This window comes from Lissotriton vulgaris, chromosome 2_1 (assembly GCF_964263255.1).
Source record: "Lissotriton vulgaris chromosome 2_1, aLisVul1.2, whole genome shotgun sequence".
Lineage (NCBI taxonomy): Eukaryota > Metazoa > Chordata > Amphibia > Caudata > Salamandridae > Lissotriton > Lissotriton vulgaris.
This window is the reverse complement of record NC_141687.1, coordinates 1,186,926,381-1,186,952,644: the sequence shown is the minus strand read 5'-3', so window position 1 is coordinate 1,186,952,644 and position 26,264 is coordinate 1,186,926,381. Positions and strand designations below refer to the sequence as shown.

At 43.4% G+C, this 26,264-nt stretch overlaps 29 non-coding genes across 29 annotated transcripts; all 29 read right to left on the bottom strand.

Moving 5' to 3' along the window:
* Positions 1-349: 349 nt before the first annotated feature.
* Positions 350-421, bottom strand: TRNAG-UCC (transfer RNA glycine (anticodon UCC)). The gene has a single exon. It is a non-coding gene; the product is annotated as a tRNA-Gly (tRNA).
* A 547-nt stretch (positions 422-968) lies between these two features.
* TRNAM-CAU (transfer RNA methionine (anticodon CAU)) lies at positions 969-1,040 on the bottom strand. The gene has a single exon. It is a non-coding gene; the product is annotated as a tRNA-Met (tRNA).
* Positions 1,041-1,952: 912 nt separating this feature from the next.
* TRNAG-CCC (transfer RNA glycine (anticodon CCC)) lies at positions 1,953-2,024 on the bottom strand. Its single transcript has one exon. It is a non-coding gene; the product is annotated as a tRNA-Gly (tRNA).
* Positions 2,025-2,569: 545 nt separating this feature from the next.
* On the bottom strand, positions 2,570-2,641 carry TRNAM-CAU (transfer RNA methionine (anticodon CAU)). Its single transcript has one exon. It is a non-coding gene; the product is annotated as a tRNA-Met (tRNA).
* A 913-nt stretch (positions 2,642-3,554) lies between these two features.
* Positions 3,555-3,626, bottom strand: TRNAG-UCC (transfer RNA glycine (anticodon UCC)). The gene has a single exon. It is a non-coding gene; the product is annotated as a tRNA-Gly (tRNA).
* A 547-nt stretch (positions 3,627-4,173) lies between these two features.
* On the bottom strand, positions 4,174-4,245 carry TRNAM-CAU (transfer RNA methionine (anticodon CAU)). Its single transcript has one exon. It is a non-coding gene; the product is annotated as a tRNA-Met (tRNA).
* A 902-nt stretch (positions 4,246-5,147) lies between these two features.
* Positions 5,148-5,219, bottom strand: TRNAG-CCC (transfer RNA glycine (anticodon CCC)). Its single transcript has one exon. It is a non-coding gene; the product is annotated as a tRNA-Gly (tRNA).
* Positions 5,220-6,744: 1,525 nt separating this feature from the next.
* TRNAG-UCC (transfer RNA glycine (anticodon UCC)) lies at positions 6,745-6,816 on the bottom strand. Its single transcript has one exon. It is a non-coding gene; the product is annotated as a tRNA-Gly (tRNA).
* Positions 6,817-7,363: 547 nt separating this feature from the next.
* On the bottom strand, positions 7,364-7,435 carry TRNAM-CAU (transfer RNA methionine (anticodon CAU)). The gene has a single exon. It is a non-coding gene; the product is annotated as a tRNA-Met (tRNA).
* A 920-nt stretch (positions 7,436-8,355) lies between these two features.
* On the bottom strand, positions 8,356-8,427 carry TRNAG-CCC (transfer RNA glycine (anticodon CCC)). The gene has a single exon. It is a non-coding gene; the product is annotated as a tRNA-Gly (tRNA).
* Positions 8,428-9,955: 1,528 nt separating this feature from the next.
* TRNAG-UCC (transfer RNA glycine (anticodon UCC)) lies at positions 9,956-10,027 on the bottom strand. Its single transcript has one exon. It is a non-coding gene; the product is annotated as a tRNA-Gly (tRNA).
* A 547-nt stretch (positions 10,028-10,574) lies between these two features.
* On the bottom strand, positions 10,575-10,646 carry TRNAM-CAU (transfer RNA methionine (anticodon CAU)). The gene has a single exon. It is a non-coding gene; the product is annotated as a tRNA-Met (tRNA).
* Positions 10,647-11,564: 918 nt separating this feature from the next.
* Positions 11,565-11,636, bottom strand: TRNAG-CCC (transfer RNA glycine (anticodon CCC)). Its single transcript has one exon. It is a non-coding gene; the product is annotated as a tRNA-Gly (tRNA).
* Positions 11,637-12,180: 544 nt separating this feature from the next.
* Positions 12,181-12,252, bottom strand: TRNAM-CAU (transfer RNA methionine (anticodon CAU)). Its single transcript has one exon. It is a non-coding gene; the product is annotated as a tRNA-Met (tRNA).
* A 908-nt stretch (positions 12,253-13,160) lies between these two features.
* On the bottom strand, positions 13,161-13,232 carry TRNAG-UCC (transfer RNA glycine (anticodon UCC)). Its single transcript has one exon. It is a non-coding gene; the product is annotated as a tRNA-Gly (tRNA).
* Positions 13,233-13,779: 547 nt separating this feature from the next.
* On the bottom strand, positions 13,780-13,851 carry TRNAM-CAU (transfer RNA methionine (anticodon CAU)). Its single transcript has one exon. It is a non-coding gene; the product is annotated as a tRNA-Met (tRNA).
* Positions 13,852-14,769: 918 nt separating this feature from the next.
* On the bottom strand, positions 14,770-14,841 carry TRNAG-CCC (transfer RNA glycine (anticodon CCC)). Its single transcript has one exon. It is a non-coding gene; the product is annotated as a tRNA-Gly (tRNA).
* A 1,525-nt stretch (positions 14,842-16,366) lies between these two features.
* Positions 16,367-16,438, bottom strand: TRNAG-UCC (transfer RNA glycine (anticodon UCC)). Its single transcript has one exon. It is a non-coding gene; the product is annotated as a tRNA-Gly (tRNA).
* Positions 16,439-16,985: 547 nt separating this feature from the next.
* TRNAM-CAU (transfer RNA methionine (anticodon CAU)) lies at positions 16,986-17,057 on the bottom strand. Its single transcript has one exon. It is a non-coding gene; the product is annotated as a tRNA-Met (tRNA).
* A 914-nt stretch (positions 17,058-17,971) lies between these two features.
* Positions 17,972-18,043, bottom strand: TRNAG-CCC (transfer RNA glycine (anticodon CCC)). The gene has a single exon. It is a non-coding gene; the product is annotated as a tRNA-Gly (tRNA).
* Positions 18,044-18,588: 545 nt separating this feature from the next.
* Positions 18,589-18,660, bottom strand: TRNAM-CAU (transfer RNA methionine (anticodon CAU)). The gene has a single exon. It is a non-coding gene; the product is annotated as a tRNA-Met (tRNA).
* Positions 18,661-19,573: 913 nt separating this feature from the next.
* Positions 19,574-19,645, bottom strand: TRNAG-UCC (transfer RNA glycine (anticodon UCC)). The gene has a single exon. It is a non-coding gene; the product is annotated as a tRNA-Gly (tRNA).
* A 365-nt stretch (positions 19,646-20,010) lies between these two features.
* Positions 20,011-20,082, bottom strand: TRNAG-CCC (transfer RNA glycine (anticodon CCC)). Its single transcript has one exon. It is a non-coding gene; the product is annotated as a tRNA-Gly (tRNA).
* Positions 20,083-20,627: 545 nt separating this feature from the next.
* TRNAM-CAU (transfer RNA methionine (anticodon CAU)) lies at positions 20,628-20,699 on the bottom strand. Its single transcript has one exon. It is a non-coding gene; the product is annotated as a tRNA-Met (tRNA).
* A 913-nt stretch (positions 20,700-21,612) lies between these two features.
* Positions 21,613-21,684, bottom strand: TRNAG-UCC (transfer RNA glycine (anticodon UCC)). Its single transcript has one exon. It is a non-coding gene; the product is annotated as a tRNA-Gly (tRNA).
* Positions 21,685-22,231: 547 nt separating this feature from the next.
* TRNAM-CAU (transfer RNA methionine (anticodon CAU)) lies at positions 22,232-22,303 on the bottom strand. Its single transcript has one exon. It is a non-coding gene; the product is annotated as a tRNA-Met (tRNA).
* A 902-nt stretch (positions 22,304-23,205) lies between these two features.
* Positions 23,206-23,277, bottom strand: TRNAG-CCC (transfer RNA glycine (anticodon CCC)). The gene has a single exon. It is a non-coding gene; the product is annotated as a tRNA-Gly (tRNA).
* A 1,525-nt stretch (positions 23,278-24,802) lies between these two features.
* On the bottom strand, positions 24,803-24,874 carry TRNAG-UCC (transfer RNA glycine (anticodon UCC)). The gene has a single exon. It is a non-coding gene; the product is annotated as a tRNA-Gly (tRNA).
* Positions 24,875-25,421: 547 nt separating this feature from the next.
* Positions 25,422-25,493, bottom strand: TRNAM-CAU (transfer RNA methionine (anticodon CAU)). The gene has a single exon. It is a non-coding gene; the product is annotated as a tRNA-Met (tRNA).
* Between the last annotated feature and the right edge of the window lie 771 nt (positions 25,494-26,264).

The following is a 26,264-nucleotide window of genomic DNA, read 5'->3' as shown; positions in this document are numbered from 1 at the left end:
TGCCAGATTTATCGATGGATCTTGCATATTGTTTTCAGAGGCTAGATATTGCCTAGGAAATGCTTTTTAACATAGAGATGCTGGAGTTATAATGTGTGGTCGGGCCTCAGCCCTTTCATTGTCTGCCCACTGTAAATATTTTTTATCAGCACATGTGAGTGGTGACTCTGCTTTATGAAACTTATCATATATTAGGACAATGAATATAGCAGAAGGGGCGATTGAGATGCTTGCCTACATATTTGTTTATTTTTTATATAACGGCTGATTAATCTGTTCATTATATTTCCATTTTGTGACATGTTGCATTAAAATATATCCTGCTTGCAGAATATATTAGTATTTGTACTGCGTTGGCCGGGAATCGAACCCGGGTCAACTGCTTGGAAGGCAGCTATGCTCACCACTATACCACCAACGCCCTCTGATCTGTGTGCTCTCGGTTCTAAACATTAGGACCCTGAGTTCAATGACTATCTTGCACCAGCTTGAATGGTGCATATGGTTTAGATACCAACATGAAAAGCAATAGAAAGTTTTTTGCAGAGGGTAAGGAACTGGGATTGAAACCAAGGACAAAGCTGTGCAGAAGAGAAGAATGGAAAGCTGCATTACAAATAATAGATAATAATATATAGAGGCAGCATGAGAAGCAAAACAGGGAAGAGAAATACAGAGCATTCAATTAATTGCCCAGGAGATAGATAAGAGCAGAACAAAAAGGGAAGAATGAAATTCAAAGCCTGCCCATAAAAGTGTTTGAAGGTCCCACCAGTCATTTATGCTTATTATTGTGTGTCTTTACTTTCAAAGTACAGGGTGGATCCTTTGATGATCCCTCTCTTGTATTTCAGCAGACACAGATATTTGAGAAGTCTTTTCTCACATAGCTGGCACAAGCTTGTGCTTTTCCTTGCTGTCAGCGTGGAAAAGACAGCTTGGTCCTTGGAAGGAAAATCAAGCAAAATTAGCAGAGGATGGTTTCGATCCATCGACCTCTGGGTTATGGGCCCAGCACGCTTCCGCTGCGCCACTCTGCTCTGTTGTGAAAGTGTTCTTTTTATGCAGATAGGGAGCATTAAGCAGAGTAGCGTGGGATTGGTCCAGCTCTCACCTCATTTGCATAAGTATATTGCAAGGCATGCTGGGTGCAGAAAAACTTCATCTTCCCCTCTCACAATCAGTCATAACTGAAAGTCAGACACTCTTAGGCACTAGCCGTTTCAGACCTTTATCAAGACAGCAGGTCTTGAACCCTCTCTCTCTCTCTCTCTCTCTCTGTGATCCTAGCACTAGAGTGCTCAGGATTTGGCTTTACCTGGGAGCCAGAGATCTACCCGGTGAGGGCTTGCCCGGTGTGAGGCTTTTGAGCGTTTGGGAGCGTTCGGGACGTGAGTGGACGTTGGACAGGAAACTCTGCGAATTTGAAGCATCCAACATTCCTGCTGCAGTGAGCGGCTCTTTCCATGGACATCTGCCTCTAGGATTCCTCTCAACTTGCCTTCTGATAAAACATTTTGGGAGCAGCAATTACCTTCGACAGCTACAAGGTGGCTCTACATTCTGGTAAGTGCACAAGTATGCACAAAATGTTAGGGACTTTTGCCAGATTTATCGGTGGATCTTGCATATTTTTTTCAGAGGCTAGATATTGCCTAGAAATGCTTTTTAACATAGAGATGTTGGAGTTATAATGTCTGGTGGGGCCTCACCCCTTCCATTGTTTGCCCACTGTAACATATTTATTACCAGCACATGTGAGTTGTGACTCTGCTTTATAAAACTTATCATATATTAGGACAATGAATGTATCAGAAGGTGCGATTGAGATGTTTGCCTATGTATTTGTTTATTTTTTTATATATGGCTGATTAATCTGTACATGAAATTTCCATTTTGTGACATGTTGCATTAAAATATATCCTGCTTGCAGAATATATAAGCATTTTCACTGCGTTGGCCGGGAATCGAACCCGGGTCAACTGCTTGGGAAGCAGCTATGCTCACCACTATACCACCAACGCCCTCTGATGTGTGTGCTCTCGGTTCTAAATATTACGTTGCCGAAATCAATGACTATCTTGCAACAGCTTCAATGGTGCATTTGGTTTAGATACCAACATGAGAAGTAGTAGAACGTTTTTTGCAGAGGGTAAGGAACTGGGGATTGAAACCAAGGACAAAGTTGTGCAGAAGAGAAGAAATGAAAAGCAACAGTACAAATAGTAGAAATCAGCATATATAGGCAGCATGGGAAGCAAAGCAGGGAAGAGAAAGAGAGAACATTCCATGAAATGCCCAGGAGATAGATAAGAGCAGAAAAAAAGGGAAGAATGAAATTCAAAGCATGCCCAGAAAGTTGTGTGAAGCTCCCACCAGTCATTTATGGTTATAGTTGTGTGTCTTTGCTTTCAAAGTACAGGGTTGATCCTTTCACGAACACTCTTGTATTACACAGACATAGATAGTTGAGAAGTCTTTTTTCACATAGCTGGCACAAGCTTGCGCTTTTCCTTTCTGGCAGTGTGGAAATGACAGCTTGGTCCTTGGAAGGAAAATCAAGCAAAATTAGCAGAGGATGGTTTCGATCCATCGACCTCTGGGTTATGGGCCCAGCACGCTTCCGCTGCGCCACTCTGCTCGTTTGTGAAAGTGTTCTCTTTATGCAGATGAGGAGGCATTCATAGGAGTGAAGTGGGATTGGTCGGGCTCTCACCTCATTTGCCTAATTATATTGCAAGGCATGCTGGGTGCAGAAAATCTTCATCTTCCCCTCTCACAATCAGTCATAACTGAAAGTCCAGACCCTCTTAGGCACTAGCCGTTTCAGGCCTTTATCAAGACAGCAGCTCTCCGACGCTCTCTGTCTCTCTCTCTGTGATCCTAGTGCTAGCATGCTCAGGATTTGGCTTTACCTGGGAGCCAGAGATCTACCCGGTGAGGGCTTGCCCGGTGTAAGGCTTTTGAGCGTTTGGGAGCGTTCGGTACATGAGAGGACGTTGGACTGGAAACTGTGTAAATTTGAAGCATCCAACCTTCCTGCTGCAGTCGGAGGATCTTTCCATGGACATCTGCCTTTTGGATTCCTCTAAACTTGCCCTCTGATGAAACATTTTTTGAGCTGCAGTTACCTCCGACGTCTACAAGGTGGCGCTACATTCAGGTGAGGGCACAAGTATGCACAAAATGTTTGCGACTTTTGCCAGATTTATCGATGGATCTTGCATATTGTTTTCAGAGGCTAGATATTGCCTAGGAAATGCTTTTTAACATAGAGATGCTGGAGTTATAATGTGTGGTCGGGCCTCAGCCCTTTCATTGTCTGCCCACTGTAAATATTTTTTATCAGCACATGTGAGTGGTGACTCTGCTTTATGAAACTTATCATATATTAGGACAATGAATATAGCAGAAGGGGCGATTGAGATGCTTGCCTACATATTTGTTTATTTTTTATATAACGGCTGAATAATCTGTTCATTATATTTCCATTTTGTGACATGTTGCATTAAATTAAAATATATCCTGCTTGCAGAATATATTAGTATTTGTACTGCGTTGGCCGGGAATCGAACCCGGGTCAACTGCTTGGAAGGCAGCTATGCTCACCACTATACCACCAACGCCCTCTGATCTGTGTGCTCTCGGTTCTAAACATTAGGACCCTGAGTTCAATGACTATCTTGCACCAGCTTGAATGGTGCATTTGGTTTAGATACCAACATGAAAAGCAATAGAAAGTTTTTTGCAGAGGGTAAGGAACTGGGATTGAAACCAAGGACAAAGCTGTGCAGAAGAGAAGAATGGAAAGCTGCATTACAAATAATAGATAAGAATATATAGAGGCAGCATGAGAAGCAAAACAGGGAAGAGAAATACAGAGCATTCAATTAATTGCCCAGGAGATAGATAAGAGCAGAACAAAAAGGGAAGAATGAAATTCAAAGCCTGCCCATAGAAGTGTTTGAAGGTCCCACCAGTCATTTATGCTTATTATTGTGTGTCTTTACTTTCAAAGTACAGGGTGGATCCTTTGATGATCCCTCTCTTGTATTTCAGCAGACACAGATATTTGAGAAGTCTTTTCTCACATAGCTGGCACAAGCTTGTGCTTTTCCTTGCTGTCAGCGTGGAAAAGACAGCTTGGTCCTTGGAAGGAAAATCAAGCAAAATTAGCAGAGGATGGTTTCGATCCATCGACCTCTGGGTTATGGGCCCAGCACGCTTCCGCTGCGCCACTCTGCTCTGTTGTGAAAGTGTTCTTTTTATGCAGATAGGGAGCATTAAGCAGAGTAGCGTGGGATTGGTCCAGCTCTCACCTCATTTGCATAAGTATATTGCAAGGCATGCTGGGTGCAGAAAAACTTCATCTTCCCCTCTCACAATCAGTCATAACTGAAAGTCAGACACTCTTAGGCACTAGCCGTTTCAGACCTTTATCAAGACAGCAGGTCTTGAACCCTCTCTCTCTCTCTCTCTCTCTCTGTGATCCTAGCACTAGCATGCTCAGGATTTGGCTTTACCTGGGAGCCAGAGATCTACCCGGTGAGGGCTTGCCCGGTGTGAGGCTTTTGAGCGTTTGGGAGCGTTGTGGACGTTGGACAGGAAACTCTGCAAATTTGAAGCATCCAACATTCCTGCTGCAGTGAGCGGCTCTTTCCATGGACATCTGCCTCTAGGATTCCTCTCAACTTGCCTTCTGATAAAACATTTTGGGAGCAGCAATTACCTTCGACAGCTACAAGGTGGCTCTACATTCTGGTAAGTGCACAAGTATGCACAAAATGTTAGGGACTTTTGCCAGATTTATCGGTGGATCTTGCATATTTTTTTCAGAGGCTAGATATTGCCTAGAAATGCTTTTTAACATAGAGATGTTGGAGTTATAATGTCTGGTGGGGCCTCACCCCTTCCATTGTTTGCCCACTGTAACATATTTATTACCAGCACATGTGAGTTGTGACTCTGCTTTATAAAACTTATCATATATTAGGACAATGAATGTATCAGAAGGTGCGATTGAGATGTTTGCCTATGTATTTGTTTATTTTTTTATATATGGCTGATTAATCTGTACATGAAATTTCCATTTTGTGACATGTTGCATTAAAATATATCCTGCTTGCAGAATATATAAGCATTTTCACTGCGTTGGCCGGGAATCGAACCCGGGTCAACTGCTTGGGAAGCAGCTATGCTCACCACTATACCACCAACGCCCTCTGATGTGTGTGCTCTCGGTTCTAAATATTACGTTGCCGAAATCAATGACTATCTTGCAACAGCTTCAATGGTGCATTTGGTTTAGATACCAACATGAGAAGTAGTAGAACGTTTTTTGCAGAGGGTAAGGAACTGGGGATTGAAACCAAGGACAAAGTTGTGCAGAAGAGAAGAAATGAAAAGCAACAGTACAAATAGTAGAAATCAGCATATATAGGCAGCATGGGAAGCAAAGCAGGGAAGAGAAAGAGAGAACATTCCATGAAATGCCCAGGAGATAGATAAGAGCAGAAAAAAAGGGAAGAATGAAATTCAAAGCATGCCCAGAAAGTTGTGTGAAGCTCCCACCAGTCATTTATGGTTATAGTTGTGTGTCTTTGCTTTCAAAGTACAGGGTTGATCCTTTCACGAACACTCTTGTATTACACAGACATAGATAGTTGAGAAGTCTTTTTTCACATAGCTGGCACAAGCTTGCGCTTTTCCTTTCTGGCAGTGTGGAAATGACAGCTTGGTCCTTGGAAGGAAAATCAAGCAAAATTAGCAGAGAATGGTTTCGATCCATCGACCTCTGGGTTATGGGCCCAGCACGCTTCCGCTGCGCCACTCTGCTCGTTTGTGAAAGTGTTCTCTTTATGCAGATGAGGAGGCATTCATAGGAGTGAAGTGGGATTGGTCGGGCTCTCACCTCATTTGCCTAATTATATCGCAAGGCATGCTGGGTGCAGAAAATCTTCATCTTCCCCTCTCACAATCAGTCATAACTGAAAGTCCAGACCCTCTTAGGCACTAGCCGTTTCAGGCCTTTATCAAGACAGCAGCTCTCCGACGCTCTCTGTCTCTCTCTCTGTGATCCTAGTGCTAGCATGCTCAGGATTTGGCTTTACCTGGGAGCCAGAGATCTACCCGGTGAGGGCTTGCCCGGTGTAAGGCTTTTGAGCGTTTGGGAGCGTTCGGTACATGAGAGGACGTTGGACTGGAAACTGTGTAAATTTGAAGCATCCAACCTTCCTGCTGCAGTCGGAGGATCTTTCCATGGACATCTGCCTTTTGGATTCCTCTAAACTTGCCCTCTGATGAAACATTTTTTGAGCTGCAGTTACCTCCGACGTCTACAAGGTGGCGCTACATTCAGGTGAGGGCACAAGTATGCACAAAATGTTGGCGACTTTTGCCAGATTTATCGATGGATCTTGCATATTGTTTTCAGAGGCTAGATATTGCCTAGGAAATGCTTTTTAACATAGAGATGCTGGAGTTATAATGTGTGGTCGGGCCTCAGCCCTTTCATTGTCTGCCCACTGTAAATATTTTTTATCAGCACATGTGAGTGGTGACTCTGCTTTATGAAACTTATCATATATTAGGACAATGAATATAGCAGAAGGGGCGATTGAGATGCTTGCCTACATATTTGTTTATTTTTTATATAACGGCTGATTAATCTGTTCATTATATTTCCATTTTGTGACATGTTGCATTAAAATATATCCTGCTTGCAGAATATATTAGTATTTGTACTGCGTTGGCCGGGAATCGAACCCGGGTCAACTGCTTGGAAGGCAGCTATGCTCACCACTATACCACCAACGCCCTCTGATCTGTGTGCTCTCGGTTCTAAACATTAGGACCCTGAGTTCAATGACTATCTTGCACCAGCTTGAATGGTGCATTTGGTTTAGATACCAACATGAAAAGCAATAGAAAGTTTTTTGCAGAGGGTAAGGAACTGGGATTGAAACCAAGGACAAAGCTGTGCAGAAGAGAAGAATGGAAAGCTGCATTACAAATAATAGATAATAATATATAGAGGCAGCATGAGAAGCAAAACAGGGAAGAGAAATACAGAGCATTCAATTAATTGCCCAGGAGATAGATAAGAGCAGAACAAAAAGGGAAGAATGAAATTCAAAGCCTGCCCATAAAAGTGTTTGAAGGTCCCACCAGTCATTTATGCTTATTATTGTGTGTCTTTACTTTCAAAGTACAGGGTGGATCCTTTGATGATCCCTCTCTTGTATTTCAGCAGACACAGATATTTGAGAAGTCTTTTCTCACATAGCTGGCACAAGCTTGTGCTTTTCCTTGCTGTCAGCGTGGAAAAGACAGCTTGGTCCTTGGAAGGAAAATCAAGCAAAATTAGCAGAGGATGGTTTCGATCCATCGACCTCTGGGTTATGGGCCCAGCACGCTTCCGCTGCGCCACTCTGCTCTGTTGTGAAAGTGTTCTTTTTATGCAGATAGGGAGCATTAAGCAGAGTAGCGTGGGATTGGTCCAGCTCTCACCTCATTTGCATAAGTATATTGCAAGGCATGCTGGGTGCAGAAAAACTTCATCTTCCCCTCTCACAATCAGTCATAACTGAAAGTCAGACACTCTTAGGCACTAGCCGTTTCAGACCTTTATCAAGACAGCAGGTCTTGAACCCTCTCTCTCTCTCTCTCTCTCTCTCTCTCTCTGTGATCCTAGCACTAGAGTGCTCAGGATTTGGCTTTACCTGGGAGCCAGAGATCTACCCGGTGAGGGCTTGCCCGGTGTGAGGCTTTTGAGCGTTTGGGAGCGTTCGGGACGTGAGTGGACGTTGGACAGGAAACTCTGCGAATTTGAAGCATCCAACATTCCTGCTGCAGTGAGCGGCTCTTTCCATGGACATCTGCCTCTAGGATTCCTCTCAACTTGCCTTCTGATAAAACATTTTGGGAGCAGCAATTACCTTCGACAGCTACAAGGTGGCTCTACATTCTGGTAAGTGCACAAGTATGCACAAAATGTTAGGGACTTTTGCCAGATTTATCGGTGGATCTTGCATATTTTTTTCAGAGGCTAGATATTGCCTAGAAATGCTTTTTAACATAGAGATGTTGGAGTTATAATGTCTGGTGGGGCCTCACCCCTTCCATTGTTTGCCCACTGTAACATATTTATTACCAGCACATGTGAGTTGTGACTCTGCTTTATAAAACTTATCATATATTAGGACAATGAATGTATCAGAAGGTGCGATTGAGATGTTTGCCTATGTATTTGTTTATTTTTTTATATATGGCTGATTAATCTGTACATGAAATTTCCATTTTGTGACATGTTGCATTAAAATATATCCTGCTTGCAGAATATATAAGCATTTTCACTGCGTTGGCCGGGAATCGAACCCGGGTCAACTGCTTGGGAAGCAGCTATGCTCACCACTATACCACCAACGCCCTCTGATGTGTGTGCTCTCGGTTCTAAATATTACGTTGCCGAAATCAATGACTATCTTGCAACAGCTTCAATGGTGCATTTGGTTTAGATACCAACATGAGAAGTAGTAGAACGTTTTTTGCAGAGGGTAAGGAACTGGGGATTGAAACCAAGGACAAAGTTGTGCAGAAGAGAAGAAATGAAAAGCAACAGTACAAATAGTAGAAATCAGCATATATAGGCAGCATGGGAAGCAAAGCAGGGAAGAGAAAGAGAGAACATTCCATGAAATGCCCAGGAGATAGATAAGAGCAGAAAAAAAGGGAAGAATGAAATTCAAAGCATGCCCAGAAAGTTGTGTGAAGCTCCCACCAGTCATTTATGGTTATAGTTGTGTGTCTTTGCTTTCAAAGTACAGGGTTGATCCTTTCACGAACACTCTTGTATTACACAGACATAGATAGTTGAGAAGTCTTTTTTCACATAGCTGGCACAAGCTTGCGCTTTTCCTTTCTGGCAGTGTGGAAATGACAGCTTGGTCCTTGGAAGGAAAATCAAGCAAAATTAGCAGAGAATGGTTTCGATCCATCGACCTCTGGGTTATGGGCCCAGCACGCTTCCGCTGCGCCACTCTGCTCGTTTGTGAAAGTGTTCTCTTTATGCAGATGAGGAGGCATTCATAGGAGTGAAGTGGGATTGGTCGGGCTCTCACCTCATTTGCCTAATTATATCGCAAGGCATGCTGGGTGCAGAAAATCTTCATCTTCCCCTCTCACAATCAGTCATAACTGAAAGTCCAGACCCTCTTAGGCACTAGCCGTTTTTTAAGGCCTTTATCAAGACAGCAGCTCTCCGACGCTCTCTGTCTCTCTCTCTGTGATCCTAGTGCTAGCATGCTCAGGATTTGGCTTTACCTGGGAGCCAGAGATCTACCCGGTGAGGGCTTGCCCGGTGTAAGGCTTTTGAGCGTTTGGGAGCGTTCGGTACATGAGAGGACGTTGGACTGGAAACTGTGTAAATTTGAAGCATCCAACCTTCCTGCTGCAGTCGGAGGATCTTTCCATGGACATCTGCCTTTTGGATTCCTCTAAACTTGCCCTCTGATGAAACATTTTTTGAGCTGCAGTTACCTCCGACGTCTACAAGGTGGCGCTACATTCAGGTGAGGGCACAAGTATGCACAAAATGTTGGCGACTTTTGCCAGATTTATCGATGGATCTTGCATATTGTTTTCAGAGGCTAGATATTGCCTAGGAAATGCTTTTTAACATAGAGATGCTGGAGTTATAATGTGTGGTCGGGCCTCAGCCCTTTCATTGTCTGCCCACTGTAAATATTTTTTATCAGCACATGTGAGTGGTGACTCTGCTTTATGAAACTTATCATATATTAGGACAATGAATATAGCAGAAGGGGCGATTGAGATGCTTGCCTACATATTTGTTTATTTTTTATATAACGGCTGATTAATCTGTTCATTATATTTCCATTTTGTGACATGTTGCATTAAAATATATCCTGCTTGCAGAATATATTAGTATTTGTACTGTGTTGGCCGGGAATCGAACCCGGGTCAACTGCTTGGAAGGCAGCTATGCTCACCACTATACCACCAACGCCCTCTGATCTGTGTGCTCTCGGTTCTAAACATTAGGACCCTGAGTTCAATGACTATCTTGCACCAGCTTGAATGGTGCATTTGGTTTAGATACCAACATGAAAAGCAATAGAAAGTTTTTTGCAGAGGGTAAGGAACTGGGATTGAAACCAAGGACAAAGCTGTGCAGAAGAGAAGAATGGAAAGCTGCATTACAAATAATAGATAATAATATATAGAGGCAGCATGGGAAGCAAAACAGGGAAGAGAAATACAGAACATTCAATTAATTGCCCAGGAGATAGATAAGAGCAGAACAAAAAGGGAAGAATGAAATTCAAAGCCTGCCCATAAAAGTGTTTGAAGGTCCCACCAGTCATTTATGCTTATTATTGTGTTTCTTTACTTTCAAAGTACAGGGTGGATCCTTTGATGATCCCTCTCTTGTATTTCAGCAGACACAGATATTTGAGAAGTCTTTTCTCACATAGCTGGCACAAGCTTGTGCTTTTCCTTGCTGTCAGCGTGGAAAAGACAGCTTGGTCCTTGGAAGGAAAATCAAGCAAAATTAGCAGAGGATGGTTTCGATCCATCGACCTCTGGGTTATGGGCCCAGCACGCTTCCGCTGCGCCACTCTGCTCTGTTGTGAAAGTGTTCTTTTTATGCAGATAGGGAGCATTAAGCAGAGTAGCGTGGGATTGGTCCGGCTCTCACCTCATTTGCATAAGTATATTGCAAGGCATGCTGGGTGCAGAAAAACTTCATCTTCCCCTCTCACAATCAGTCATAACTGAAAGTCAGACACTCTTAGGCACTAGCCGTTTCAGACCTTTATCAAGACAGCAGGTCTTGAACCCTCTCTCTCTCTCTCTCTCTCTCTCTCTCTGTGATCCTAGCACTAGCATGCTCAGGATTTGGCTTTACCTGGGAGCTAGAGATCTACCCTGTGAGGGCTTGCCCGGTGTGAGGCTTTTGAGCGTTTGGGAGCGTTCGGGACGTGAGTGGACGTTGGACAGGAAACTCTGCGAATTTGAAGCATCCAACATTCCTGCTGCAGTGAGCGGCTCTTTCCATGGACATCTGCCTCTAGGATTCCTCTCAACTTGCCTTCTGATAAAACATTTTGGGAGCAGCAATTACCTTCGACAGCTACAAGGTGGCTCTACATTCTGGTAAGTGCACAAGTATGCACAAAATGTTAGGGACTTTTGCCAGATTTATCGGTGGATCTTGCATATTTTTTTCAGAGGCTAGATATTGCCTAGAAATGCTTTTTAACATAGAGATGTTGGAGTTATAATGTCTGGTGGGGCCTCACCCCTTCCATTGTTTGCCCACTGTAACATATTTATTACCAGCACATGTGAGTTGTGACTCTGCTTTATAAAACTTATCATATATTAGGACAATGAATGTATCAGAAGGTGCGATTGAGATGTTTGCCTATGTATTTGTTTATTTTTTTATATATGGCTGATTAATCTGTACATGAAATTTCCATTTTGTGACATGTTGCATTAAAATATATCCTGCTTGCAGAATATATAAGCATTTTCACTGCGTTGGCCGGGAATCGAACCCGGGTCAACTGCTTGGGAAGCAGCTATGCTCACCACTATACCACCAACGCCCTCTGATGTGTGTGCTCTCGGTTCTAAATATTACGTTGCCGAAATCAATGACTATCTTGCAACAGCTTCAATGGTGCATTTGGTTTAGATACCAACATGAGAAGTAGTAGAACGTTTTTTGCAGAGGGTAAGGAACTGGGGATTGAAACCAAGGACAAAGTTGTGCAGAAGAGAAGAAATGAAAAGCAACAGTACAAATAGTAGAAATCAGCATATATAGGCAGCATGGGAAGCAAAGCAGGGAAGAGAAAGAGAGAACATTCCATGAAATGCCCAGGAGATAGATAAGAGCAGAAAAAAGGGAAGAATGAAATTCAAAGCATGCCCAGAAAGTTGTGTGAAGCTCCCACCAGTCATTTATGGTTATAGTTGTGTGTCTTTGCTTTCAAAGTACAGGGTTGATCCTTTCACGAACACTCTTGTATTACACAGACATAGATAGTTGAGAAGTCTTTTTTCACATAGCTGGCACAAGCTTGCGCTTTTCCTTTCTGGCAGTGTGGAAATGACAGCTTGGTCCTTGGAAGGAAAATCAAGCAAAATTAGCAGAGGATGGTTTCGATCCATCGACCTCTGGGTTATGGGCCCAGCACGCTTCCGCTGCGCCACTCTGCTCGTTTGTGAAAGTGTTCTCTTTATGCAGATGAGGAGGCATTCATAGGAGTGAAGTGGGATTGGTCGGGCTCTCACCTCATTTGCCTAATTATATCGCAAGGCATGCTGGGTGCAGAAAATCTTCATCTTCCCCTCTCACAATCAGTCATAACTGAAAGTCCAGACCCTCTTAGGCACTAGCCGTTTCAGGCCTTTATCAAGACAGCAGCTCTCCGACGCTCTCTGTCTCTCTCTCTGTGATCCTAGTGCTAGCATGCTCAGGATTTGGCTTTACCTGGGAGCCAGAGATCTACCCGGTGAGGGCTTGCCCGGTGTAAGGCTTTTGAGCGTTTGGGAGCGTTCGGTACATGAGAGGACGTTGGACTGGAAACTGTGTAAATTTGAAGCATCCAACCTTCCTGCTGCAGTCGGAGGATCTTTCCATGGACATCTGCCTTTTGGATTCCTCTAAACTTGCCCTCTGATGAAACATTTTTTGAGCTGCAGTTACCTCCGACGTCTACAAGGTGGCGCTACATTCAGGTGAGGGCACAAGTATGCACAAAATGTTGGCGACTTTTGCCAGATTTATCGATGGATCTTGCATATTGTTTTCAGAGGCTAGATATTGCCTAGGAAATGCTTTTTAACATAGAGATGCTGGAGTTATAATGTGTGGTCGGGCCTCAGCCCTTTCATTGTCTGCCCACTGTAAATATTTTTTATCAGCACATGTGAGTGGTGACTCTGCTTTATGAAACTTATCATATATTAGGACAATGAATATAGCAGAAGGGGCGATTGAGATGCTTGCCTACATATTTGTTTATTTTTTATATAACGGCTGATTAATCTGTTCATTATATTTCCATTTTGTGACATGTTGCATTAAAATATATCCTGCTTGCAGAATATATTAGTATTTGTACTGTGTTGGCCGGGAATCGAACCCGGGTCAACTGCTTGGAAGGCAGCTATGCTCACCACTATACCACCAACGCCCTCTGATCTGTGTGCTCTCGGTTCTAAACATTAGGACCCTGAGTTCAATGACTATCTTGCACCAGCTTGAATGGTGCATTTGGTTTAGATACCAACATGAAAAGCAATAGAAAGTTTTTTGCAGAGGGTAAGGAACTGGGATTGAAACCAAGGACAAAGCTGTGCAGAAGAGAAGAATGGAAAGCTGCATTACAAATAATAGATAATAATATATAGAGGCAGCATGGGAAGCAAAACAGGGAAGAGAAATACAGAACATTCAATTAATTGCCCAGGAGATAGATAAGAGCAGAACAAAAAGGGAAGAATGAAATTCAAAGCCTGCCCATAAAAGTGTTTGAAGGTCCCACCAGTCATTTATGCTTATTATTGTGTGTCTTTACTTTCAAAGTACAGGGTGGATCCTTTGATGATCCCTCTCTTGTATTTCAGCAGACACAGATATTTGAGAAGTCTTTTCTCACATAGCTGGCACAAGCTTGTGCTTTTCCTTGCTGTCAGCGTGGAAAAGACAGCTTGGTCCTTGGAAGGAAAATCAAGCAAAATTAGCAGAGGATGGTTTCGATCCATCGACCTCTGGGTTATGGGCCCAGCACGCTTCCGCTGCGCCACTCTGCTCTGTTGTGAAAGTGTTCTTTTTATGCAGATAGGGAGCATTAAGCAGAGTAGCGTGGGATTGGTCCGGCTCTCACCTCATTTGCATAAGTATATTGCAAGGCATGCTGGGTGCAGAAAAACTTCATCTTCCCCTCTCACAATCAGTCATAACTGAAAGTCAGACACTCTTAGGCACTAGCCGTTTCAGACCTTTATCAAGACAGCAGGTCTTGAACCCTCTCTCTCTCTCTCTCTCTCTCTCTCTCTGTGATCCTAGCACTAGCATGCTCAGGATTTGGCTTTACCTGGGAGCTAGAGATCTACCCTGTGAGGGCTTGCCCGGTGTGAGGCTTTTGAGCGTTTGGGAGCGTTCGGGACGTGAGTGGACGTTGGACAGGAAACTCTGCGAATTTGAAGCATCCAACATTCCTGCTGCAGTGAGCGGCTCTTTCCATGGACATCTGCCTCTAGGATTCCTCTCAACTTGCCTTCTGATAAAACATTTTGGGAGCAGCAATTACCTTCGACAGCTACAAGGTGGCTCTACATTCTGGTAAGTGCACAAGTATGCACAAAATGTTAGGGACTTTTGCCAGATTTATCGGTGGATCTTGCATATTTTTTTCAGAGGCTAGATATTGCCTAGAAATGCTTTTTAACATAGAGATGTTGGAGTTATAATGTCTGGTGGGGCCTCACCCCTTCCATTGTTTGCCCACTGTAACATATTTATTACCAGCACATGTGAGTTGTGACTCTGCTTTATAAAACTTATCATATATTAGGACAATGAATGTATCAGAAGGTGCGATTGAGATGTTTGCCTATGTATTTGTTTATTTTTTTATATATGGCTGATTAATCTGTACATGAAATTTCCATTTTGTGACATGTTGCATTAAACTATATCCTGCTTGCAGAATATATAAGCATTTTCACTGCGTTGGCCGGGAATCGAACCCGGGTCAACTGCTTGGGAAGCAGCTATGCTCACCACTATACCACCAACGCCCTCTGATGTGTGTGCTCTCGGTTCTAAATATTACGTTGCCGAAATCAATGACTATCTTGCAACAGCTTCAATGGTGCATTTGGTTTAGATACCAACATGAGAAGTAGTAGAACGTTTTTTGCAGAGGGTAAGGAACTGGGGATTGAAACCAAGGACAAAGTTGTGCAGAAGAGAAGAAATGAAAAGCAACAGTACAAATAGTAGAAATCAGCATATATAGGCAGCATGGGAAGCAAAGCAGGGAAGAGAAAGAGAGAACATTCCATGAAATGCCCAGGAGATAGATAAGAGCAGAAAAAAAGGGAAGAATGAAATTCAAAGCATGCCCAGAAAGTTGTGTGAAGCTCCCACCAGTCATTTATGGTTATAGTTGTGTGTCTTTGCTTTCAAAGTACAGGGTTGATCCTTTCACGAACACTCTTGTATTACACAGACATAGATAGTTGAGAAGTCTTTTTTCACATAGCTGGCACAAGCTTGCGCTTTTCCTTTCTGGCAGTGTGGAAATGACAGCTTGGTCCTTGGAAGGAAAATCAAGCAAAATTAGCAGAGAATGGTTTCGATCCATCGACCTCTGGGTTATGGGCCCAGCACGCTTCCGCTGCGCCACTCTGCTCGTTTGTGAAAGTGTTCTCTTTATGCAGATGAGGAGGCATTCATAGGAGTGAAGTGGGATTGGTCGGGCTCTCACCTCATTTGCCTAATTATATCGCAAGGCATGCTGGGTGCAGAAAATCTTCATCTTCCCCTCTCACAATCAGTCATAACTGAAAGTCCAGACCCTCTTAGGCACTAGCCGTTTCAGGCCTTTATCAAGACAGCAGCTCTCCGACGCTCTCTGTCTCTCTCTCTGTGATCCTAGTGCTAGCATGCTCAGGATTTGGCTTTACCTGGGAGCCAGAGATCTACCCGGTGAGGGCTTGCCCGGTGTAAGGCTTTTGAGCGTTTGGGAGCGTTCGGTACATGAGAGGACGTTGGACTGGAAACTGTGTAAATTTGAAGCATCCAACCTTCCTGCTGCAGTCGGAGGATCTTTCCATGGACATCTGCCTTTTGGATTCCTCTAAACTTGCCCTCTGATGAAACATTTTTTGAGCTGCAGTTACCTCCGACGTCTACAAGGTGGCGCTACATTCAGGTGAGGGCACAAGTATGCACAAAATGTTGGCGACTTTTGCCAGATTTATCGATGGATCTTGCATATTGTTTTCAGAGGCTAGATATTGCCTAGGAAATGCTTTTTAACATAGAGATGCTGGAGTTATAATGTGTGGTCGGGCCTCAGCCCTTTCATTGTCTGCCCACTGTAAATATTTTTTATCAGCACATGTGAGTGGTGACTCTGCTTTATGAAACTTATCATATATTAGGACAATGAATATAGCAGAAGGGGCGATTGAGATGCTTGCCTACATATTTGTTTATTTTTTATATAACGGCTGATTAATCTGTTCATTATATTTCCATTTTGTGACATGTTGCATTAAAATATATCCTGCTTGCAGAATATATTAGTATTTGTACTGCGTTGGCCGGGAATCGAACCCGGGTCAACTGCTTGGAAGGCAGCTATGCTCACCACTATACCACCAACGCCCTCTGATCTGTGTGCTCTCGGTTCTAAACATTAGGACCCTGAGTTCAATGACTATCTTGCACCAGCTTGAATGGTGCATTTGGTTTAGATACCAACATGAAAAGCAATAGAAAGTTTTTTGCAGAGGGTAAGGAACTGGGATTGAAACCAAGGACAAAGCTGTGCAGAAGAGAAGAATGGAAAGCTGCATTACAAATAATAGATAATAATATATAGAGGCAGCATGAGAAGCAAAACAGGGAAGAGAAATACAGAGCATTCAATTAATTGCCCAGGAGATAGATAAGAGCAGAACAAAAAGGGAAGAATGAAATTCAAAGCCTGCCCATAAAAGTGTTTGAAGGTCCCACCAGTCATTTATGCTTATTATTGTGTGTCTTTACTTTCAAAGTACAGGGTGGATCCTTTGATGATCCCTCTCTTGTATTTCAGCAGACACAGATATTTGAGAAGTCTTTTCTCACATAGCTGGCACAAGCTTGTGCTTTTCCTTGCTGTCAGCGTGGAAAAGACAGCTTGGTCCTTGGAAGGAAAATCAAGCAAAATTAGCAGAGGATGGTTTCGATCCATCGACCTCTGGGTTATGGGCCCAGCACGCTTCCGCTGCGCCACTCTGCTCTGTTGTGAAAGTGTTCTTTTTATGCAGATAGGGAGCATTAAGCAGAGTAGCGTGGGATTGGTCCAGCTCTCACCTCATTTGCATAAGTATATTGCAAGGCATGCTGGGTGCAGAAAAACTTCATCTTCCCCTCTCACAATCAGTCATAACTGAAAGTCAGACACTCTTAGGCACTAGCCGTTTCAGACCTTTATCAAGACAGCAGGTCTTGAACCCTCTCTCTCTCTCTCTCTCTCTCTCTGTGATCCTAGCACTAGAGTGCTCAGGATTTGGCTTTACCTGGGAGCCAGAGATCTACCCGGTGAGGGCTTGCCCGGTGTGAGGCTTTTGAGCGTTTGGGAGCGTTCGGGACGTGAGTGGACGTTGGACAGGAAACTCTGCGAATTTGAAGCATCCAACATTCCTGCTGCAGTGAGCGGCTCTTTCCATGGACATCTGCCTCTAGGATTCCTCTCAACTTGCCTTCTGATAAAACATTTTGGGAGCAGCAATTACCTTCGACAGCTACAAGGTGGCTCTACATTCTGGTAAGTGCACAAGTATGCACAAAATGTTAGGGACTTTTGCCAGATTTATCGGTGGATCTTGCATATTTTTTTCAGAGGCTAGATATTGCCTAGAAATGCTTTTTAACATAGAGATGTTGGAGTTATAATGTCTGGTGGGGCCTCACCCCTTCCATTGTTTGCCCACTGTAACATATTTATTACCAGCACATGTGAGTTGTGACTCTGCTTTATAAAACTTATCATATATTAGGACAATGAATGTATCAGAAGGTGCGATTGAGATGTTTGCCTATGTATTTGTTTATTTTTTTATATATGGCTGATTAATCTGTACATGAAATTTCCATTTTGTGACATGTTGCATTAAAATATATCCTGCTTGCAGAATATATAAGCATTTTCACTGCGTTGGCCGGGAATCGAACCCGGGTCAACTGCTTGGGAAGCAGCTATGCTCACCACTATACCACCAACGCCCTCTGATGTGTGTGCTCTCGGTTCTAAATATTACGTTGCCGAAATCAATGACTATCTTGCAACAGCTTCAATGGTGCATTTGGTTTAGATACCAACATGAGAAGTAGTAGAACGTTTTTTGCAGAGGGTAAGGAACTGGGGATTGAAACCAAGGACAAAGTTGTGCAGAAGAGAAGAAATGAAAAGCAACAGTACAAATAGTAGAAATCAGCATATATAGGCAGCATGGGAAGCAAAGCAGGGAAGAGAAAGAGAGAACATTCCATGAAATGCCCAGGAGATAGATAAGAGCAGAAAAAAAGGGAAGAATGAAATTCAAAGCATGCCCAGAAAGTTGTGTGAAGCTCCCACCAGTCATTTATGGTTATAGTTGTGTGTCTTTGCTTTCAAAGTACAGGGTTGATCCTTTCACGAACACTCTTGTATTACACAGACATAGATAGTTGAGAAGTCTTTTTTCACATAGCTGGCACAAGCTTGCGCTTTTCCTTTCTGGCAGTGTGGAAATGACAGCTTGGTCCTTGAAAGGAAAATCAAGCAAAATTAGCAGAGGATGGTTTCGATCCATCGACCTCTGGGTTATGGGCCCAGCACGCTTCCGCTGCGCCACTCTGCTCGTTTGTGAAAGTGTTCTCTTTATGCAGATGAGGAGGCATTCATAGGAGTGAAGTGGGATTGGTCGGGCTCTCACCTCATTTGCCTAATTATATTGCAAGGCATGCTGGGTGCAGAAAATCTTCATCTTCCCCTCTCACAATCAGTCATAACTGAAAGTCCAGACCCTCTTAGGCACTAGCCGTTTCAGGCCTTTATCAAGACAGCAGCTCTCCGACGCTCTCTGTCTCTCTCTCTGTGATCCTAGTGCTAGCATGCTCAGGATTTGGCTTTACCTGGGAGCCAGAGATCTACCCGGTGAGGGCTTGCCCGGTGTAAGGCTTTTGAGCGTTTGGGAGCGTTCGGTACATGAGAGGACGTTGGACTGGAAACTGTGTAAATTTGAAGCATCCAACCTTCCTGCTGCAGTCGGAGGATCTTTCCATGGACATCTGCCTTTTGGATTCCTCTAAACTTGCCCTCTGATGAAACATTTTTTGAGCTGCAGTTACCTCCGACGTCTACAAGGTGGCGCTACATTCAGGTGAGGGCACAAGTATGCACAAAATGTTGGCGACTTTTGCCAGATTTATCGATGGATCTTGCATATTGTTTTCAGAGGCTAGATATTGCCTAGGAAATGCTTTTTAACATAGAGATGCTGGAGTTATAATGTGTGGTCGGGCCTCAGCCCTTTCATTGTCTGCCCACTGTAAATATTTTTTATCAGCACATGTGAGTGGTGACTCTGCTTTATGAAACTTATCATATATTAGGACAATGAATATAGCAGAAGGGGCGATTGAGATGCTTGCCTACATATTTGTTTATTTTTTATATAACGGCTGAATAATCTGTTCATTATATTTCCATTTTGTGACATGTTGCATTAAATTAAAATATATCCTGCTTGCAGAATATATTAGTATTTGTACTGCGTTGGCCGGGAATCGAACCCGGGTCAACTGCTTGGAAGGCAGCTATGCTCACCACTATACCACCAACGCCCTCTGATCTGTGTGCTCTCGGTTCTAAACATTAGGACCCTGAGTTCAATGACTATCTTGCACCAGCTTGAATGGTGCTTTTTAACATAGAGATGTTGGAGTTATAATGTCTGGTGGGGCCTCACCCCTTCCATTGTTTGCCCACTGTAACATATTTATTACCAGCACATGTGAGTTGTGACTCTGCTTTATAAAACTTATCATATATTAGGACAATGAATGTATCAGAAGGTGCGATTGAGATGTTTGCCTATGTATTTGTTTATTTTTTTATATATGGCTGATTAATCTGTACATGAAATTTCCATTTTGTGACATGTTGCATTAAAATATATCCTGCTTGCAGAATATATAAGCATTTTCACTGCGTTGGCCGGGAATCGAACCCGGGTCAACTGCTTGGGAAGCAGCTATGCTCACCACTATACCACCAACGCCCTCTGATGTGTGTGCTCTCGGTTCTAAATATTACGTTGCCGAAATCAATGACTATCTTGCAACAGCTTCAATGGTGCATTTGGTTTAGATACCAACATGAGAAGTAGTAGAACGTTTTTTGCAGAGGGTAAGGAACTGGGGATTGAAACCAAGGACAAAGTTGTGCAGAAGAGAAGAAATGAAAAGCAACAGTACAAATAGTAGAAATCAGCATATATAGGCAGCATGGGAAGCAAAGCAGGGAAGAGAAAGAGAGAACATTCCATGAAATGCCCAGGAGATAGATAAGAGCAGAAAAAAAGGGAAGAATGAAATTCAAAGCATGCCCAGAAAGTTGTGTGAAGCTCCCACCAGTCATTTATGGTTATAGTTGTGTGTCTTTGCTTTCAAAGTACAGGGTTGATCCTTTCACGAACACTCTTGTATTACACAGACATAGATAGTTGAGAAGTCTTTTTTCACATAGCTGGCACAAGCTTGCGCTTTTCCTTTCTGGCAGTGTGGAAATGACAGCTTGGTCCTTGGAAGGAAAATCAAGCAAAATTAGCAGAGGATGGTTTCGATCCATCGACCTCTGGGTTATGGGCCCAGCACGCTTCCGCTGCGCCACTCTGCTCGTTTGTGAAAGTGTTCTCTTTATGCAGATGAGGAGGCATTCATAGGAGTGAAGTGGGATTGGTCGGGCTCTCACCTCATTTGCCTAATTATATTGCAAGGCATGCTGGGTGCAGAAAATCTTCATCTTCCCCTCTCACAATCAGTCATAACTGAAAGTCCAGACCCTCTTAGGCACTAGCCGTTTCAGGCCTTTATCAAGACAGCAGCTCTCCGACGCTCTCTGTCTCTCTCTCTGTGATCCTAGTGCTAGCATGCTCAGGATTTGGCTTTACCTGGGAGCCAGAGATCTACCCGGTGAGGGCTTGCCCGGTGTAAGGCTTTTGAGCGTTTGGGAGCGTTCGGTACATGAGAGGACGTTGGACTGGAAACTGTGTAAATTTGAAGCATCCAACCTTCCTGCTGCAGTCGGAGGATCTTTCCATGGACATCTGCCTTTTGGATTCCTCTAAACTTGCCCTCTGATGAAACATTTTTTGAGCTGCAGTTACCTCCGACGTCTACAAGGTGGCGCTACATTCAGGTGAGGGCACAAGTATGCACAAAATGTTGGCGACTTTTGCCAGATTTATCGATGGATCTTGCATATTGTTTTCAGAGGCTAGATATTGCCTAGGAAATGCTTTTTAACATAGAGATGCTGGAGTTATAATGTGTGGTCGGGCCTCAGCCCTTTCATTGTCTGCCCACTGTAAATATTTTTTATCAGCACATGTGAGTGGTGACTCTGCTTTATGAAACTTATCATATATTAGGACAATGAATATAGCAGAAGGGGCGATTGAGATGCTTGCCTACATATTTGTTTATTTTTTATATAACGGCTGAATAATCTGTTCATTATATTTCCATTTTGTGACATGTTGCATTAAATTAAAATATATCCTGCTTGCAGAATATATTAGTATTTGTACTGCGTTGGCCGGGAATCGAACCCGGGTCAACTGCTTGGAAGGCAGCTATGCTCACCACTATACCACCAACGCCCTCTGATCTGTGTGCTCTCGGTTCTAAACATTAGGACCCTGAGTTCAATGACTATCTTGCACCAGCTTGAATGGTGCATTTGGTTTAGATACCAACATGAAAAGCAATAGAAAGTTTTTTGCAGAGGGTAAGGAACTGGGATTGAAACCAAGGACAAAGCTGTGCAGAAGAGAAGAATGGAAAGCTGCATTACAAATAATAGATAAGAATATATAGAGGCAGCATGAGAAGCAAAACAGGGAAGAGAAATACAGAGCATTCAATTAATTGCCCAGGAGATAGATAAGAGCAGAACAAAAAGGGAAGAATGAAATTCAAAGCCTGCCCATAAAAGTGTTTGAAGGTCCCACCAGTCATTTATGCTTATTATTGTGTGTCTTTACTTTCAAAGTACAGGGTGGATCCTTTGATGATCCCACTCTTGTATTTCAGCAGACACAGATATTTGAGAAGTCTTTTCTCACATAGCTGGCACAAGCTTGTGCTTTTCCTTGCTGTCAGCGTGGAAAAGACAGCTTGGTCCTTGGAAGGAAAATCAAGCAAAATTAGCAGAGGATGGTTTCGATCCATCGACCTCTGGGTTATGGGCCCAGCACGCTTCCGCTGCGCCACTCTGCTCTGTTGTGAAAGTGTTCTTTTTATGCAGATAGGGAGCATTAAGCAGAGTAGCGTGGGATTGGTCCAGCTCTCACCTCATTTGCATAAGTATATTGCAAGGCATGCTGGGTGCAGAAAAACTTCATCTTCCCCTCTCACAATCAGTCATAACTGAAAGTCAGACACTCTTAGGCACTAGCCGTTTCAGACCTTTATCAAGACAGCAGGTCTTGAACCCTCTCTCTCTCTCTCTCTCTCTCTGTGATCCTAGCACTAGCATGCTCAGGATTTGGCTTTACCTGGGAGCCAGAGATCTACCCGGTGAGGGCTTGCCCGGTGTGAGGCTTTTGAGCGTTTGGGAGCGTTGTGGACGTTGGACAGGAAACTCTGCAAATTTGAAGCATCCAACATTCCTGCTGCAGTGAGCGGCTCTTTCCATGGACATCTGCCTCTAGGATTCCTCTCAACTTGCCTTCTGATAAAACATTTTGGGAGCAGCAATTACCTTCGACAGCTACAAGGTGGCTCTACATTCTGGTAAGTGCACAAGTATGCACAAAATGTTAGGGACTTTTGCCAGATTTATCGGTGGATCTTGCATATTTTTTTCAGAGGCTAGATATTGCCTAGAAATGCTTTTTAACATAGAGATGTTGGAGTTATAATGTCTGGTGGGGCCTCACCCCTTCCATTGTTTGCCCACTGTAACATATTTATTACCAGCACATGTGAGTTGTGACTCTGCTTTATAAAACTTATCATATATTAGGACAATGAATGTATCAGAAGGTGCGATTGAGATGTTTGCCTATGTATTTGTTTATTTTTTTATATATGGCTGATTAATCTGTACATGAAATTTCCATTTTGTGACATGTTGCATTAAAATATATCCTGCTTGCAGAATATATAAGCATTTTCACTGCGTTGGCCGGGAATCGAACCCGGGTCAACTGCTTGGGAAGCAGCTATGCTCACCACTATACCACCAACGCCCTCTGATGTGTGTGCTCTCGGTTCTAAATATTACGTTGCCGAAATCAATGACTATCTTGCAACAGCTTCAATGGTGCATTTGGTTTAGATACCAACATGAGAAGTAGTAGAACGTTTTTTGCAGAGGGTAAGGAACTGGGGATTGAAACCAAGGACAAAGTTGTGCAGAAGAGAAGAAATGAAAAGCAACAGTACAAATAGTAGAAATCAGCATATATAGGCAGCATGGGAAGCAAAGCAGGGAAGAGAAAGAGAGAACATTCCATGAAATGCCCAGGAGATAGATAAGAGCAGAAAAAAAGGGAAGAATGAAATTCAAAGCATGCCCAGAAAGTTGTGTGAAGCTCCCACCAGTCATTTATGGTTATAGTTGTGTGTCTTTGCTTTCAAAGTACAGGGTTGATCCTTTCACGAACACTCTTGTATTACACAGACATAGATAGTTGAGAAGTCTTTTTTCACATAGCTAGCACAAGCTTGCGCTTTTCCTTTCTGGCAGTGTGGAAATGACAGCTTGGTCCTTGGAAGGAAAATCAAGCAAAATTAGCAGAGAATGGTTTCGATCCATCGACCTCTGGGTTATGGGCCCAGCACGCTTCCGCTGCGCCACTCTGCTCGTTTGTGAAAGTGTTCTCTTTATGCAGATGAGGAGGCATTCATAGGAGTGAAGTGGGATTGGTCGGGCTCTCACCTCATTTGCCTAATTATATCGCAAGGCATGCTGGGTGCAGAAAATCTTCATCTTCCCCTCTCACAATCAGTCATAACTGAAAGTCCAGACCCTCTTAGGCACTAGCCGTTTCAGGCCTTTATCAAGACAGCAGCTCTCCGACGCTCTCTGTCTCTCTCTCTGTGATCCTAGTGCTAGCATGCTCAGGATTTGGCTTTACCTGGGAGCCAGAGATCTACCCGGTGAGGGCTTGCCCGGTGTAAGGCTTTTGAGCGTTTGGGAGCGTTCGGTACATGAGAGGACGTTGGACTGGAAACTGTGTAAATTTGAAGCATCCAACCTTCCTGCTGCAGTCGGAGGATCTTTCCATGGACATCTGCCTTTTGGATTCCTCTAAACTTGCCCTCTGATGAAACATTTTTTGAGCTGCAGTTACCTCCGACGTCTACAAGGTGGCGCTACATTCAGGTGAGGGCACAAGTATGCACAAAATGTTGGCGACTTTTGCCAGATTTATCGATGGATCTTGCATATTGTTTTCAGAGGCTAGATATTGCCTAGGAAATGCTTTTTAACATAGAGATGCTGGAGTTATAATGTGTGGTCGGGCCTCAGCCCTTTCATTGTCTGCCCACTGTAAATATTTTTTATCAGCACATGTGAGTGGTGACTCTGCTTTATGAAACTTATCATATATTAGGACAATGAATATAGCAGAAGGGGCGATTGAGATGCTTGCCTACATATTTGTTTATTTTTTATATAACGGCTGATTAATCTGTTCATTATATTTCCATTTTGTGACATGTTGCATTAAAATATATCCTGCTTGCAGAATATATTAGTATTTGTACTGCGTTGGCCGGGAATCGAACCCGGGTCAACTGCTTGGAAGGCAGCTATGCTCACCACTATACCACCAACGCCCTCTGATCTGTGTGCTCTCGGTTCTAAACATTAGGACCCTGAGTTCAATGACTATCTTGCACCAGCTTGAATGGTGCATTTGGTTTAGATACCAACATGAAAAGCAATAGAAAGTTTTTTGCAGAGGGTAAGGAACTGGGATTGAAACCAAGGACAAAGCTGTGCAGAAGAGAAGAATGGAAAGCTGCATTACAAATAATAGATAATAATATATAGAGGCAGCATGAGAAGCAAAACAGGGAAGAGAAATACAGAGCATTCAATTAATTGCCCAGGAGATAGATAAGAGCAGAACAAAAAGGGAAGAATGAAATTCAAAGCCTGCCCATAAAAGTGTTTGAAGGTCCCACCAGTCATTTATGCTTATTATTGTGTGTCTTTACTTTCAAAGTACAGGGTGGATCCTTTGATGATCCCTCTCTTGTATTTCAGCAGACACAGATATTTGAGAAGTCTTTTCTCACATAGCTGGCACAAGCTTGTGCTTTTCCTTGCTGTCAGCGTGGAAAAGACAGCTTGGTCCTTGGAAGGAAAATCAAGCAAAATTAGCAGAGGATGGTTTCGATCCATCGACCTCTGGGTTATGGGCCCAGCACGCTTCCGCTGCGCCACTCTGCTCTGTTGTGAAAGTGTTCTTTTTATGCAGATAGGGAGCATTAAGCAGAGTAGCGTGGGATTGGTCCAGCTCTCACCTCATTTGCATAAGTATATTGCAAGGCATGCTGGGTGCAGAAAAACTTCATCTTCCCCTCTCACAATCAGTCATAACTGAAAGTCAGACACTCTTAGGCACTAGCCGTTTCAGACCTTTATCAAGACAGCAGGTCTTGAACCCTCTCTCTCTCTCTCTCTCTCTCTCTCTGTGATCCTAGCACTAGAGTGCTCAGGATTTGGCTTTACCTGGGAGCCAGAGATCTACCCGGTGAGGGCTTGCCCGGTCTGAGGCTTTTGAGCGTTTGGGAGCGTTCGGGACGTGAGTGGACGTTGGACAGGAAACTCTGCGAATTTGAAGCATCCAACATTCCTGCTGCAGTGAGCGGCTCTTTCCATGGACATCTGCCTCTAGGATTCCTCTCAACTTGCCTTCTGATAAAACATTTTGGGAGCAGCAATTACCTTCGACAGCTACAAGGTGGCTCTACATTCTGGTAAGTGCACAAGTATGCACAAAATGTTAGGGACTTTTGCCAGATTTATCGGTGGATCTTGCATATTTTTTTCAGAGGCTAGATATTGCCTAGAAATGCTTTTTAACATAGAGATGTTGGAGTTATAATGTCTGGTGGGGCCTCACCCCTTCCATTGTTTGCCCACTGTAACATATTTATTACCAGCACATGTGAGTTGTGACTCTGCTTTATAAAACTTATCATATATTAGGACAATGAA